This window comes from Schistocerca gregaria, chromosome 9 (assembly GCF_023897955.1).
Source record: "Schistocerca gregaria isolate iqSchGreg1 chromosome 9, iqSchGreg1.2, whole genome shotgun sequence".
In the NCBI taxonomy this organism is placed as follows: domain Eukaryota; kingdom Metazoa; phylum Arthropoda; class Insecta; order Orthoptera; family Acrididae; genus Schistocerca; species Schistocerca gregaria.
Window position 1 is genome coordinate 20,269,839 of NC_064928.1, and position 17,048 is coordinate 20,286,886.

The window sequence follows — 17,048 nt, forward strand, 5'->3', positions numbered from 1 at the left end:
CATGGTGACTGTTGTATTCAAGCCCGATGCTATTTCTGTGTTTCATCGACACTCTGATAGTCCACAGATTACAGAATGCCACCAGATGTGCATCGGAAACTACTACTGGTATTCCAGGGAATGATCAAACATTAGACTGTTTGAGACATTACTCCCGTGGAGGAAAGCGCGCATGGTGATTGTTGTATTCAATGCCGATTCAATTTCTGTGTTCCATCAACACTCTGATAGTCCATAAATTACTGAATGCCACCAGATGTACATCGGGAACTACTACTGGTCTTCCAGGGAACGATCAAAGCCTAGACTGTTTGAGGCATTACTCCCGTGGAGGTAAGTGCGCATGGTGACTGTTGTATTCAATGCCGATTCTATTTCTGTGTTTCATCAACACTCTGATAGTCCACAGATTACAGAATGCCACCAGATGTGCATCGGAAACTACTACTGGTATTCCAGGGAATGATCAAAAATTAGACTGTTTGAGACATTACTCCCGTGGAGGAAAGTGCGCATGGTGATTGTTGTATTCAATGCCGATTCTATTTCTGTGTTTCGTCAACACTCTGATAGTCCACAGATTACAGAATGCCACCAGTTGTGCATCGGAAACCACTACTGGTCCTCCAGGGAACGATCAAAACGTAGACGGTTTGAGACATTACTCCCATGGAGGAAAGTGCGGATGGTGACTGTTGAATTCAATCCCGATGCAATGTCTGTGTTTCATCAACATTTTTAAGGTCCACAGATTGAAGAATGCCACCAGTTGTGCATCGGAAACCACTACTGGTCTTCCAGGGAACGATCAAAGCGTAGACTGTTTGAGACATTACTCCCATGGAGGAAAGTGAGGATGGTGACTGTTGTATTCAATCCCGATGCAATTTCTGTGTTTCATCAACACTCTGATAGTCCATAAATTACACAATGCCACCAGATGTACATCGGGAACTACTACTGGTCTTCCAGGGAACGATCAAAGCCTAGACTGTTTGAGGCATTACTCCCGTGGAGGTAAGTGCGCATGGTGACTGTTGTATTCAATGCCGATTCTATTTCTGTGTTTCATCAACACTCTGATAGTCCACAGATTACAGAATGCCACCAGATGTGCATCGGAAACTACTACTGGTATTCCAGGGAATGATCAAAAATTAGACTGTTTGAGACATTACTCCCGTGGAGGAAAGTGCGCATGGTGATTGTTGTATTCAATGCCGATTCTATTTCTGTGTTTCGTCAACACTCTGATAGTCCACAGATTACAGAATGCCACCAGTTGTGCATCGGAAACCACTACTGGTCCTCCAGGGAACGATCAAAACGTAGACGGTTTGAGACATTACTCCCATGGAGGAAAGTGCGGATGGTGACTGTTTTATTCAATCCGATGCAATTTCTGTGTTTCATCAACACTCTGATAGTCCACAGATTACAGAATGCCACCAGATGTGCATCGGAAACTATTACTGGTCTTCCAATGAACGATCAAAGCGTAGACTGTTTGAGACATTACTCCCATGGTGGAAAGTGCACATGGTGACTGTTGTATTCACTCCCGATGCAATTTCTGTGTTTCATCAACACTCTGATAGTCCACAAATTACAGAATGCCACCAGATGTACATCGGGAACTACTACTGGTATTCCAGGGAACGATCAAATCGTAGACTGTTTGAGACGTTACTCCCGTGGAGGAAAGTGCGTGTGGTGACAGTTGTATTCAATCCCGATGCATTTCCTGTGTATCATCAACACTAGTCCACAGATTACAGAATGCCACCAGTTGTGCATCAGAAGCCACTACTGGTCTTCCAGGGAACGATCAAATCGTAGACCGTTTGAGACATAACTCCCAGTGAGGAAAGTGCGCATGTTGACTGTTGCATTCCATCCCGATGCCATTTCTGTGTTTCATCAACACTCTGATAGTATACAGATTACAGAATGCCACCAGATGTGGATCGGAAACTACTACTGGTCTTCCAGGGAACGATCAAAGCGTGGACTGTTTCAGACATTACTCCCATGGAGGAAAGTGAGGATGGTGACAGTTGTATTCAATCCCGATGCAATTTCTGTGTTTCATCAACACTCTGATAGTCCATAAATTACAGAATGCCACCAGATGTACATCGGGAACTACTACTGGTCTTCCAGCGAACGATCAAAGCCTAGACTGTTTGAGACATTACTCCCGTGGATGAAAGTGCGCATGGTGACTGTTGTATTCAATCCGATGCAATTTCTGTGTTTCATCAGCACTCTGATAGTCCACAGATTACAGAATGCCACCAGATGTGCATCGAAAACTACTACTGGTCTTCCAGGGTACGATCAAAGTGTGGACTGTTTCAGACATTACTCCCATGGAGGAAAGTGCGCATGGTGACTGTTGAATTCAATCCCGATGCAATTTCTATGTTTCATCAACACTGTGATAGTCCACAGAATACAGATAGCCTCCAGATGTGCATCGGAAACTACTACTGGTCCTCCAGGGAACGATCAAAGCGTAGACTGTTTGAGACATTACTCCCATGGAGGAAATTGCGCAAGGTGACTGTTGTGTTGAAACCCGATGCAATTTCTGTGTTTCATCAACACTTTGAAGGTCCACAGATTACAGAATGCTTCCAGATGTGTATCGGAAAGTACTACTGGTCATCCAGGGAAGGATCAAAGCGTAGGCTGTTTGAGACATTACTCCCATGGAGGAAATTGCGCATGGTGACTGTTGTATTGAAACCTGATGCAATTTCTGTGTTTCATCAACACTCTGAATGCCCACAGAGTACAGAATGCCTCCAGATGTGCATCGGAAAGTACTACTGGTCTTCCAGGGAACGATCAAAGCGTAGACTGTTTGAGACATTACTCTCATGGATGAGAGTGCGGATGGTGACTGTTGTATTCAATCCCGATGCAATTTCTGTGTTTCATCAACACTCTGATAGTCCACAGATTACAGAATGCCACCAGATGTGCATCGGAAACTATTACTGGTCTTCCAATGAACGATCAAAGCGTAGACTGTTTGAGACCTTACTCCCATGGTGGAAAGTGCGCATGGTGACTGTTGTATTCAATCCCGATGCTATTTCTGTGTTTCATCAACACTCTGATAGTACACAGATTACGGAATGCCACCAGATGTGCATCGGAAATTACTACTCTTATTCCAGGGAATGATCAAAAATTAGACTGTTTGAGACATTACTCCCGTGGAGGAAAGTGCGCATGGTGATTGTTGTATTCAAGGCCGATTCAATTTCTGTGTTTCATCAACACTCTGATAGTCCACAGATTACAGAATGCCACCAGTTGTGCATCGGAAACCACTACTGGTCCTCCAGGGAACGATCAAAACGTAGACGGTTTGAGACATTACTCCCATGGAGGAAAGTGCGGATGGTGACTGATGAATTCAATCCCGATGCAATGTCTGTGTTTCATCAACATTTTGAAGGTCCACAGATTGAAGATTGCCACCAGTTGTGCATCGGAAACCACTACTGGTCTTCCAGGGAACGATCAAAGCATAGACTGTTTGAGACATTACTCCCGTGGAGGAAAGTGCGCATAGTGACTGTTGAATTCAATCCCGATGCAATTTATGTGTTTCATCAACACTCTGATGGTCCACAGATTGCAGAATGCCACCAGACGTGAATCGGAAACTACTACTCGACTTCCAGGCAACGATCAAAGCGTAGACCGTTAGAGACATTATTCCCATGGAGGAAAATGCGCATGGTGACTGTTGTATTCAATCCCGATGCAATTCCTGATTTTCATCCACACTCTGATAGTAAACAGATTACAGATTGCCTCCAGATGTGCATCGGAAACTACTACTGGTCTTCCTGGGAACGATAAAAGCGTAGACTGTTTCAGACATTACTCCCTTGGAGGAAAGTGCGGATGGTGACTGTTGCATTCGCTCACGATGCAATTTTTGAGATTCATCAACATTTTGAAGGTCCACAGATTACAGAATGCCCCCAGATGTGCATCATAAACTACTACTGGTCTTTCAGGGAACGATCAAAGCGTAGACTGTTTGAGACATTACTCCCATGGAGGAAAGTGCGCATGGTGACTGTTGTATTCAATCCCGATGCAATTCCTGATTTTCATCAACACTCTGATAGTCCACAGATTACGGATTCCCTCCAGATGTGCATCGGAAACTAGTACTGGTCTTCTAGGGAACGATCAAAGCGTAGACTCTATGAGACATTACTCCCGTGTAGGAAAGTGCGCATGGTGACTGTTGTATTCAATTCCGATGCAATTTCCGTGTTTCATCAACACTCTGATAGTCCACAGATTACAGAATGCCGCCAGACCTGCATTGGAAACTACTACTCGACTTCCAGGGAACGATCAAATCGTAGACCGTTAGAGACTTTACTCCCATGTAGGAAAGTGCGCATGGTGACTGTTGTATTCAATCCCGATGCAATTTCTGTGTTTCATCAACACTCTGATAGTCCACAGATTACAGAATGCCTCGAGATATGCATCGGAAACTGCTACTGGTCTTCCAGGGAACGATTAAAGCGTAGACTGTATGAGACATTACTCCCGTGGAGGAAAGTGCGCATGGTGACTGTTGTATTCAATTCCGATGCAATTTCTGTGTTTCGTCAACACTCTGATAGTGCACAGATTACAGAATGCCACCAGACGTGCATTGGAAACTACTACTCGACTTCCAGGGAACGATCAAAGCGTAGACCGTTAGAGACTTTACTCCCATGGAGGAAAGTGCGCATGGTGACTGTTGTATTCAATCCCGATGCAATTTCTGTGTTTCATCAACACTCTGATAGTTCACAGATTACAGAATGCCTCCGGATATGCATCGGAAACTCCCACTGGTCTTCCAGGGAACGATCAAAGCGTAGACAGTTTGAGACATTACTCCCGTGGAGGGAAGTGCGCATGGTGACTGTTGTATTCAATCCCGATGCAATTTCTGATTTTCATCAACACTCTGAAAGTCCACAGATTACAGAATGCCTCCAGATGTGCATCGGAAACTACTACTGGTCTTCCAGGGAACGACCAAAGCGTAGACTGTTTCAGACATTACTCCCATGGAGGAAAGTGCGGATGGTGACTTTTGTATTCAATCACGATGCAATATCTGTGTTTCATCAACATTTTGAAGGTCCACAGATTACAGAATGCCTCCAGATGTGCATCGGAAACTACTACTGGTCTTCCAGGGAACGATCAAAGCGTAGACTGTTTGAGACATTACTCCCGTGGAGGTAACTGCGCATGGTGACTGTTGTATTCAATCCCGATGCAATTTCTGTGTTTCATCAACACTCTGAGAGGCCACATTATACAGAATGCCACCAGATGTGCTTCGGAAACTACTACTGGTCTTCCAGGGAACGATTAAAGCGTAGACTATTTGAGACACTTCTCCCATGGAGGAAAGTGCGCATTGTGACTGTTGTATTCAATCCCGATGCAATTTCTGTTTTTCATCAACACTCTGATAGTCCACAGATTACAGAATACCACCAGATGTGCATCGGAAAGTACTACTGGTCTTCCAGGGAACGATCAAAGCGTAGACTGTTTCAGACGTTACTACCATGGAGGAAAGTGCGGATGGTGACTGTTGTATTCAATTCCAATGAAATTTCTTTGTTTCATCAACAACTGATAGTCCACAGATTACAGAAAGCCACCAGACGTGCATTGGAAACTACTACTCGACTTCCAGGGAACGATCAAAGCGTAGACCGTTAGAGACTTTACTCCCATGGAGGAAAGTGCGCATGGTGACAGATGTATTCAATCCCGATGCTATTTCTGTGTTTCATCAACACTCTGATAGTCCACAGATTACAGAATGCCTCCAGATATGCATCGGAAACTACCACTGGTCTTCCAGGGAACGATCAAAGCGTAGACAGTTTGAGACATTACTCCCGTGGAGGGAAGTGCGCATGGTGACTGTTGTATTCAATCCCGATGCAATTTCTGATTTTCATCAACACTCTCAAAGTCCACAGATTACATATTGCCTCCAGATGTGCATCGGAAACTACTACTGGTCTTCCAGGGCACGATCAAAGCGTGGACTGTTTGAGACATACCTCCCGGCGAGGAAAGTGCGCATGGTGACTGTTGTATTCAATCCCGATTCAATTTCTGTGTTTCATAAACACTCTGCTGGTCCACAGATTACAGAGTGCCACCAGACGTGCATCGGAAACTACTACTGGACTTCCAGGGAACGATCAAAGCGTAGACCGTTACAGACATTACACCATGGAGGAAAGTGCGCATGGTGACTGTTGTATTCAATCCCGATGCAATTTTTGTGTTTCATCAACACTCTGATGGTACACAGATTACAGAGTGCCACCAGACGTGCATCGGAAACTACTACTGGTCTTCCTGGGAACGATCAAAGCGTGGACTCTTTCAGACATTACTCCCATGGAGGAAAGTGCGGATTGTGGCTGTTGTATTCACTCCCGATGCAATTTCTGTGTTATTCAACATTTTGAAGTCCACAGATTACAGAATGCCTCCAAATGTGCATCGGAAACTACTACTGGTCTTCCAGGGAACGATCAAAGCATAGACTGTTTCAGACAGTACTCCCATGGAGGAAAGTGCGGATGGTGACTTTCGTATTCAATCACGATGCAATATCTGTGTTTCATTAACATTTAGAAGGTCTACAGATTACAGATTGCCACCAGACGTGCATCGGAAACTACTACTGGACTTCCAGGGAACGATCAAAGCGTATACCGTTACTTACATTACTCCATGGAGGAATGTGCGCATGGTGACTGTTGTATTCAATCCCGATGCAATTTCTGTGTTTCATCAACACTCTGATGGTACACAGATTCAGAATGCCACCATACGTGCATCGGAAACTACTACTGGTCTTCCAGGGAACGATCAAAGCGTAGGCTGTTTCAGACACTACTCCCATGGAGGAAAGTGCGGATGGTGACTGTTGTATTCACTCCCGATGCAATTTCTGTGTTTCATCAACATTTCGAAGGTCCACAGATTACAGAATGCCTCCAGATGTGCATCGGAAACTACTACTGGTCTTCCAGGGAACGATCAAAGCGTAGGCTGTTTCAGACATTACTCCCATGGAGGAAAGTGAGGATGGTGACTTTTGTAATCAATCACGATGCAATATCTGTGTTTCATCAACATTTTGAAGGTCCACAGATTACAGATTGCCTCCAGATGTGCATCGGAAACTACTATTGGTCTTCCTGGGAACGATCAAAGCGTGGACTCTTTCAGACATTACTCCCATGGAGGAAAGTGCGGATGGTGACTGTTGTATTCACTCCCGATGCAGTTTCTGTGTTTCATCAACATTTTGAAGGTCCACAGATTACAGAATGCCTCCAGATGTGCATCGGAAACTACTACTGCTCTTCCAGGGAACGATCAAAGCGTAGACTGTTTCAGACATTACTCCCATGGAGGAAAGTGCGGATGGTGACTGTTGTATTCACTCCCGATGCAATTTCTGTGTTTCATCAACATTTTGAAGGTCCACAGATTACAGAATGCCTCCAGATGTGCATCGGAAACTACTACTGGTCTTCCAGGGAACGATCAAAGCGGAGACTGTTTCAGACATTACTCCCATGGAGGAAAGTGCGCATGGTGACTGTTGTATTCAATCCCGATGCAATTTCTGTGTTTCATCAACACTCTGATAATCCACAAATTACAGAATGCCACCAGATTTACATCGGGAACTACTACAGGTATTCCAGGGAACGATCAAATCTTAGACTGTTTCAGACATTACTCCCATTGAGAAAAGTGCGGATGGTGACTGTTGTATTCACTCCCGATGCAATTTCTGTGTTTCATCAACATTTTGAAGGTCCACAGATTACAGAATTCCTCCAGATGTGCATCGGAAAGTACTACTGGTCTTCCAGGGAACGATCAAAGCGAAGACTGTTTGAGACATTACTCCCGTGGAGGTAACTGCGCATGGTGACTGTTGTATTAAATCCCGATGCAATTTCTGTGTTTCATCAACACTCTCATAGGCCACAGATTACAGCATGCCACCAGATGTGCTTCGGAAACTACTACTGGTCTTACAGGGAACGCCAAATCGTGGACTGTTTGAGACATTACTCCCGTGGAGGAAAGTGCGCATGATGACCGTTGTATTCAATCCCGATGCAATTTCTGTGTTTCATCATCACGCTGATAGTCCACAGTTTACAGAATGCCACTAGATGTGCATCGGAAACTACTAGAGGTCTTCCAGGGATCGATCAAAGCGTAGACTGTTTGAGACATTAATCCCGTGGTGGAAAGTGCGCATGGTGACTCTTGTATTCAGTACCGATGCAATTTCTGTGTTTCATCAACACTCCGATAGTCCACAGATTACAGAATGCCACCAGACGTGCATCGGAAACTACTACTGGACTTATAGGGAACGATCAAAGCGTAGACCGTTAGAGACATTACTCCCATGGAGGAAAGTGCGCATGGTGACTGTTGTATTCAATCCCGATGCAATATCTGTGTTTCATCAACATTTTGAACTTCCACAGATTACACAATCCAGATGTGCATCGGAAACTACTACTGGTCGTCCAGGGAATGATCAAAGCGTAGACTGTTTGAGACATTACTCCCGTGGAGGTAACTGCGCATGGTGACTGTTGTATTCAATCCCGATGCAATTTCTGTGTTTCATCAACACTCTGAGCGGCCACAGATTACAGAATGCCATCAGATGTGCTTCGGAAACTACTACTGGTCTTCCAGGGAACGATCAAAGCGGAGACTGTTTCAGACATTAGTCCCATGGAGGAAAGTGCGGTTGGTGACTGTTGTATTCACTCACGATGCAATTTCTGAGTTTCATCAACATTTTGAAGGTCCACAGATACAGAATGCCTCCAGATGTGCATCGGAAACTACTACTGGTCTTCCAGGGAACGATCAAAGCGTAGACTGTTTGAGACATTACTCCCGTGGAGCAAAGTGCACATGGTGACTGTTGTATTCAATCCCGATTCAATTTCTGTGTTTCATCAACACTCTGCTGGGCCACAGATTACAGAGTGCCACCAGACGTGCATCGGAAACTACTACTGGACTTCCAGGGAACGATCAAAGCGTAGACCGTTAGAGACATTACTCCATGGAGGAAAGTGCGCATGGTGACTGTTGTATTCAATCCCGATGCAATTTCTGTGTTTCATGAACACTCTGATGGTACACAGATTACAGAATGCCACCAGATGTGCATCGGAAACTACTACTCGTCTTCCAGGGAACGATTAAAGCGTAGACTATTTGAGACACTTCTCCCATGGAGGAAAGTGCGCATGGTGACTGTTGTATTCAATTCCGATGCAATTTCTGTGTTTCATCAACACTCTGATAGTCCACAGATTACAGAATGCCTCCAGATGTGCCTCGGAAACTACTACTGGTCTTCCAGGGTACGATCAAAGCGTAGACTGTTTGAGACATTACTCCCATGGAGGAAAGTGCGCATGGTGACTGTTGTATTCAATCCCGATGCAATTTCTGTGTTTCATCAACACTCTGATAGTCCACAAATTACAGAATGCCACCAGATGTACATCGGGAACTACTACAGGTATTCCAGGGAACGATCAAATCTTAGACTGTTTCAGACATTACTCCCATTGAGAAAAGTGCGGATGGTGACTGTTGTATTCACTCCCGATGCAATTTCTGTGTTTCATCAACATTTTGAAGGTCCACAGATTACAGAATTCCTCCAGATGTGCATCGGAAAGTACTACTGGTCTTCCAGGGAACGATCAAAGCGAAGACTGTTTGAGACATTACTCCCGTGGAGGTAACTGCGCATGGTGACTGTTGTATTCAATCCCGATGCAATTTCTGTGTTTCATCAACACTCTCATAGGCCACAGATTACAGCATGCCACCAGATGTGCTTCGGAAACTACTACTGGTCTTACAGGGAACGCCAAATCGTGGACTGTTTGAGACATTACTCCCGTGGAGGAAAGTGCGCATGATGACCATTGTATTCAATCCCGATCCAATTTCTGTGTTTCATCATCACGCTGATAGTCCACAGTTTACAGCATGCCACTAGATGTGCATCGGAAACTACTAGAGGTCTTCCAGGGATCGATCAAAGCGTAGACTGTTTGAGACATTAATCCCGTGGAGGAAAGTGCGCATGGTGACTCTTGTATTCAGTACCGATGCAATTTCTGTGTTTCATCAACACTCCGATAGTCCACAGATTACAGAATGCCACCAGACGTGCATCGGAAACTACTACTGGACTTATAGGGAACGATCAAAGCGTAGACCGTTAGAGACATTACTCCCATGGAGGAAAGTGCGCATGGTGACTGTTGTATTCAATCCCGATGCAATTTCTGTGTTACATCAACACTCTGGTAGTCCACAGATTACAGAATGCCACCAGATGTGCTTCAGAAACTACCACTAGTCTTCCAGGGAACAATCAAAGCGTAGACTGTTTGAGACATTACTCCAATGGAGGAAAGTGCGCATGGTGACTGTTTTATTCAATCCCGAAGTAATTCGTGATTTTAATCAACACTCTGATATTCCACAGGTTACAGATTGCCTCCAGATGTGCATCGGAAACAACTACTGGTCTTCCTGGGAACGATCAAAGCGTAGACCGTTAGAGACATTACTCCCATGGAGGAAAGTGCGGATGGTGACTGTTGTATTCACTCCCGATGCAATTTCTGTGTTTCATCAACATTTTGAAGGTCCACAGATTACAGAATGCCTCCAGATGTGCATCGGAAACTACTACTGGTCTTCCAGGGAACGATCAATGCGGAGACTGTTTCAGACATTACTCCCATGGAGGAAAGTGCGGATGGTGACTTTTGTATTCAATCACGATGCAATATCTGTGTTTCATCAACATTTTGAAGGTCCACAGATTACAGAATGCCTCCAGATGTGCATCGGAAACTACTACTGGTCTTCCAGGGAACGATCAAAGCGTAGACTGTTTGAGACATTACTCCCGTGGAGGTAACTGCGCATGGTGACTGTTGTATTCAATCCCGATGCAATTTCTGTGTTTCATCAACACTCTGAGCGGCCACAGATTACAGAATGCCACCAGATGTGCTTCGGAAACTACTACTGGTCTGCCAGGGAACGAATAAAGCGTAGACTGTTTGAGACACTTCTCCCATGGAGGAAAGTGCGCATGGTGACTGTTGTATTCAATCCCGATGCAATTTCTGTGTTTCATCAACACTCTGATAGTCCACAGATTACAGAATACCACCAGATGTGCATCGGAAAGTACTACTGGTCTTCCAGGGAACGATCAAAGCGTAGATTGTTTGAGACATTACTCCCGTGGAGGAAAGTGCGCATGGTGACTGTTGTATTCAATTCCGATGCAATTTCTGAGTTTCATCAACATTTTGAAGGTCCACAGATACAGAACGCCTCCAGATGTGCATCGGAAACTACTACTGGTCTTCCAGGGAACGATCAAAGCGTAGACTGTTTGAGGCATTACTCCCGTGGAGCAAAGTGCACATGGTGACTGTTGTATTCAATCCCGATTCAATTTCTGTGTTTCATCAACACTCTGCTGGGCCACAGATTACACAGTGCCACCAGACGTGCATCGGAAACTACTACTGGACTTCCAGGGAACGATCAAAGCGTAGACCGTTAGAGACATTACTCCATGGAGGAGAGTGCACATGGTGACTGTTGTATTCAATCCCGATGCAATTTCTGTGTTTCATCAACACTCAGATGGTACACAGATTACAGAATGCCACCAGATGTGCATCGGAAACTACTACTCGTCTTCCAGGGAACGATTAAAGCGTAGACTATTTGAGACACTTCTCCCATGGAGGAAAGTGCGCATGGTGACTGTTGTATTCAATTCCGATGCAATTTCTGTGTTTCATCAACACTCTGATAGTCCACAGATTACAGAATGCCTCCAGATGTGCATCGGAAACTACTACTGGTCTTCCAGGGTACGATCAAAGCGTAGACTGTTTGAGACATTACTCCCATGGAGGAAAGTGCGCATGGTGACTGTTGTATTCAATCCCGATGCAATTTCTGTGTTTCATCAACACTCTGATAGTCCACAAATTACAGAATGCCACCAGATGTACATCGGGAACTACTACTGGTATTCCAGGGAACGATCAAATATTAGACTGTTTCAGACATTACTCCCATTGAGAAAAGTGCGGATGGTGACTGTTGTATTCACTCCCGATGCAATTTCTGTGTTTCATCAACATTTTGAAGGTCCACAGATTACAGAATTCCTCCAGATGTGCATCGGAAAGTACTACTGGTCTTCCAGGGAACGATCAAAGCGAAGACTGTTTGAGACATTACTCCCGTGGAGGTAACTGCGCATGGTGACTGTTGTATTCAATCCCGATGCAATTTCTGTGTTTCATCAACACTCTCATAGGCCACAGATTACAGCATGCCACCAGATGTGCTTCGGAAACTACTACTGGTCTTACAAGGAACGATCAAATCGTGGACTGTTTGAGACATTACTCCCGTGGAGGAAAGTGCGCATGATGACCGTTGTATTCAATCCCGATGCAATTTCTGTGTTTCATCATCACGCTGATAGTCCACAGTTTACAGAATGCCACTAGATGTGCATCGGAAACTACTAGAGGTCTTCCAGGGATCGATCAAAGCGTAGACTGTGTGAGACATTAATCCCGTGGAGGAAAGTGCGCATGGTGACTCTTGTATTCAGTACCGATGCAATTTCTGTGTTTCATCAACACTCCGATAGTCCACAGATTACAGAATGCCACCAGACGTGCATCGGAAACTACTAATGGACTTATAGGGAACGATCAAAGCGTAGACCGTTAGAGACATTACTCAGATGGAGGAAAGTGCGCATGGTGACTGTTGTATTCAACCCCGATGCAATTTCTGTGTTTCATCAACACTCTGAGAGGCCACAGATTACAGAATGCCACCAGATGTGATTCGGAAACTACTACTGGTCTTCCAGGGAACGATTAAAGCGTAGACTATTTGAGACACTTCTCCCATGGAGGAAAGTGCGCATGGTGACTGTTGTATTCAATCCCGATGCAATTTCTGTGTTTCATCAACACTCTGATAGTCCACAGATTACAGAATACCACCAGATGTGCATCGGAAAGTACTACTGGTCTTCCAGGGAACGATCAAAGCGTAGACTGTTTGAGACATTACTCCCGTGGAGGAAAGTGCGCATGTTGACTGTTGTATTCAACTCCGATGCAATTTCTTTGTTTCATCAACACTCCGATAGTCCACAGATTACAGAATGCCTCCAGATGTGCATGGGAAACTACTACTGGTCTTCCAGGGAATGATCAAATCATAGACTGTTTCAGACATTAGTCCCATGGAGGAAAGTGCGTTTGGTGACTGTTGTATTCACTCACGATGCAATTTCTGAGTTTCATCAACATTTTGAAGGTCCACAGATACAGAATGCTTCCAGATGTGCATCGGAAACTACTACTGGTCTTCCAGGGAACGATCAAAGCGTAGACTGTTTGAGACATTACTCCCGTGGAGCAAAGTGCACATGGTGACTGTTGTATTCAATCCCGATTCAATTTCTATGTTTCATCAACACTCTGCTGGGCCACAGATTACAGAGTGCCACCAGACGTGCATCGGAAACTACTACTGGACTTCCAGGGAACGATCAAAGCGTAGACCGTTAGAGACATTACTCCATGGAGGAAAGTGCGCATGGTGACTGTTGTATTCAATCCCGATGCAATTTCTGTGTTTCATCAACACTCTGATGGTACACAGATTACAGAATGCCACCAGATGTGCATCGGAAACTACTACTCGTCTTCCAGGGAACGATTAAAGCGTAGACTATTTGAGACACTTCTCCCATGGAGGAAAGTGCGCATGGTGACTGTTGTATTCAATTCCGATGCAATTTCTGTGTTTCATCAACACTCTGATAGTCCACAGATTACAGAATGCCTCCAGATGTGCCTCGGAAACTACTACTGGTCTTCCAGGGTACGATCAAAGCGTAGACTGTTTGAGACATTACTCCCATGGAGGAAAGTGCGCATGGTGACTGTTGTATTCAATCCCGATGCAATTTCTGTGTTTCATCAACAGTCTGATAGTCCACAAATTACAGAATGCCACCAGATGTACATCGGGAACTACTACAGGTATTCCAGGGAACGATCAAATCTTAGACTGTTTCAGACATTACTCCCATTGAGAAAAGTGCGGATGGTGACTGTTGTATTCACTCCCGATGCAATTTCTGTGTTTCATCAACATTTTGAAGGTCCACAGATTACAGAATTCCTCCAGATGTGCATCGGAAAGTACTACTGGTCTTCCAGGGAACGATCAAAGCGAAGACTGTTTGAGACATTACTCCCGTGGAGGTAACTGCGCATGGTGACTGTTGTATTCAATCCCGATGCAATTTCTGTGTTTCATCATCACGCTGATAGTCCACAGTTTACAGAATGCCACTAGATGTGCATCGGAAACTACTAGAGGTCTTCCAGGGATCGATCAAAGCGTAGACTGTTTGAGACATTAATCCCGTGGAGGAAAGTGCGCATGGTGACTCTTGTATTCAGTACCGATGCAATTTCTGTGTTTCGTCAACACTCCGATAGTCCACAGATTACAGAATGCCACCAGACGTGCATCGGAAACTACTACTGGACTTATAGGGAACGATCAAAGCGTAGACCGTTAGAGACATTACTCCCATGGAGGAAAGTGCGCATGGTGACTGTTGTATTCAATCCCGATGTAATTTCTGTGTTACATCAACACTCTGGTAGTCCATAGATTACAGAATGCCACCAGATGTGCTTCAGAAACTACCACTAGTCTTCCAGGGAACAATCAAAGCGTAGACTGTTTGAGACATTACTCCAATGGAGGAAAGTGCGCATGGTGACTGTTTTATTCAATCCCGAAGTAATTCGTGATTTTAATCAACACTCTGATATTCCACAGGTTACAGATTGCCTCCAGATGTGCATCGGAAACAACTACTGGTCTTCCTGGGAACGATCAAAGCGTAGACAGTTAGAGACATTACTCCCATGGAGGAAAGTGCGGATGGTGACTGTTGTATTCACTCCCGATGCAATTTCTGTGTTTCATCAACATTTTGAAGGTCTACAGATTACAGAATGCCTCCAGATGTGCATCGGAAACTACTACTGGTCTTCCAGGGTACGATCAAAGCGTAGACTGTTTGAGACATTACTCCCATGGAGGAAAGTGCGCATGGTGACTGTTGTATTCAATCCCGATGCAATTTCTGTGTTTCATCAACACTCTGATAGTCCACAAATTACAGAATGCCACCAGATGTACATCGGGAACTACTACTGGTATTCCAGGGAACGATCAAATATTAGACTGTTTCAGACATTACTCCCATTGAGAAAAGTGCGGATGGTGACTGTTGTATTCACTCCCGATGCAATTTCTGTGTTTCATCAACATTTTGAAGGTCCACAGATTACAGAATTCCTCCAGATGTGCATCGGAAAGTACTACTGGTCTTCCAGGGAACGATCAAAGCGAAGACTGTTTGAGACATTACTCCCGTGGAGGTAACTGCGCATGGTGACTGTTGTATTCAATCCCGATGCAATTTCTGTGTTTCATCAACACTCTCATAGGCCACAGATTACAGCATGCCACCAGATGTGCTTCGGAAACTACTACTGGTCTTACAAGGAACGATCAAATCGTGGACTGTTTGAGACATTACTCCCGTGGAGGAAAGTGCGCATGATGACCGTTGTATTCAATCCCGATGCAATTTCTGAGTTTCATCATCACGCTGATAGTCCACAGTTTACAGAATGCCACTAGATGTGCATCGGAAACTACTAGAGGTCTTCCAGGGATCGATCAAAGCGTAGACTGTGTGAGACATTAATCCCGTGGAGGAAAGTGCGCATGGTGACTCTTGTATTCAGTACCGATGCAATTTCTGTGTTTCATCAACACTCCGATAGTCCACAGATTACAGAATGCCACCAGACGTGCATCGGAAACTACTAATGGACTTATAGGGAACGATCAAAGTGTAGACCGTTAGAGACATTACTCAGATGGAGGAAAGTGCGCATGGTGACTGTTGTATTCAACCCCGATGCAATTTCTGTGTTTCATCAACACTCTGAGAGGCCACAGATTACAGAATGCCACCAGATGTGATTCGGAAACTACTACTGGTCTTCCAGGGAACGATTAAAGCGTAGACTATTTGAGACACTTCTCCCATGGAGGAAAGTGCGCATGGTGACTGTTGTATTCAATCCCGATGCAATTTCTGTGTTTCATCAACACTCTGATAGTCCACAGATTACAGAATACCACCAGATGTGCATCGGAAAGTACTACTGGTCTTCCAGGGAACGATCAAAGCGTAGACTGTTTGAGACATTACTCCCGTGGAGGAAAGTGCGCATGGTGACTGTTGTATTCAACTCCGATGCAATTTCTGTGTTTCATCAACACTCTGATAGTCCACAGATTACAGAATGCCTCCAGATGTGCCTCGGAAACTACTACTGGTCTTCCAGGGTACGATCAAAGCGTAGACTGTTTGAGACATTACTCCCATGGAGGAAAGTGCGCATGGTGACTGTTGTATTCAATCCCGATGCAATTTCTGTGTTTCATCAACACTCTGATAGTCCACAAATTACAGAATGCCACCAGATGTACATCGGGAACTACTACAGGTATTCCAGGGAACGATCAAATCTTAGACTGTTTCAGACATTACTCCCATTGAGAAAAGTGCGGATGGTGACTGTTGTATTCACTCCCGATGCAATTTCTGTGTTTCATCAACATTTTGAAGGTCCACAGATTACAGAATTCCTCCAGATGTGCATCGGAAAGTACTACTGGTCTTCCAGGGAACGATCAAAGCGAAGACTGTTTGA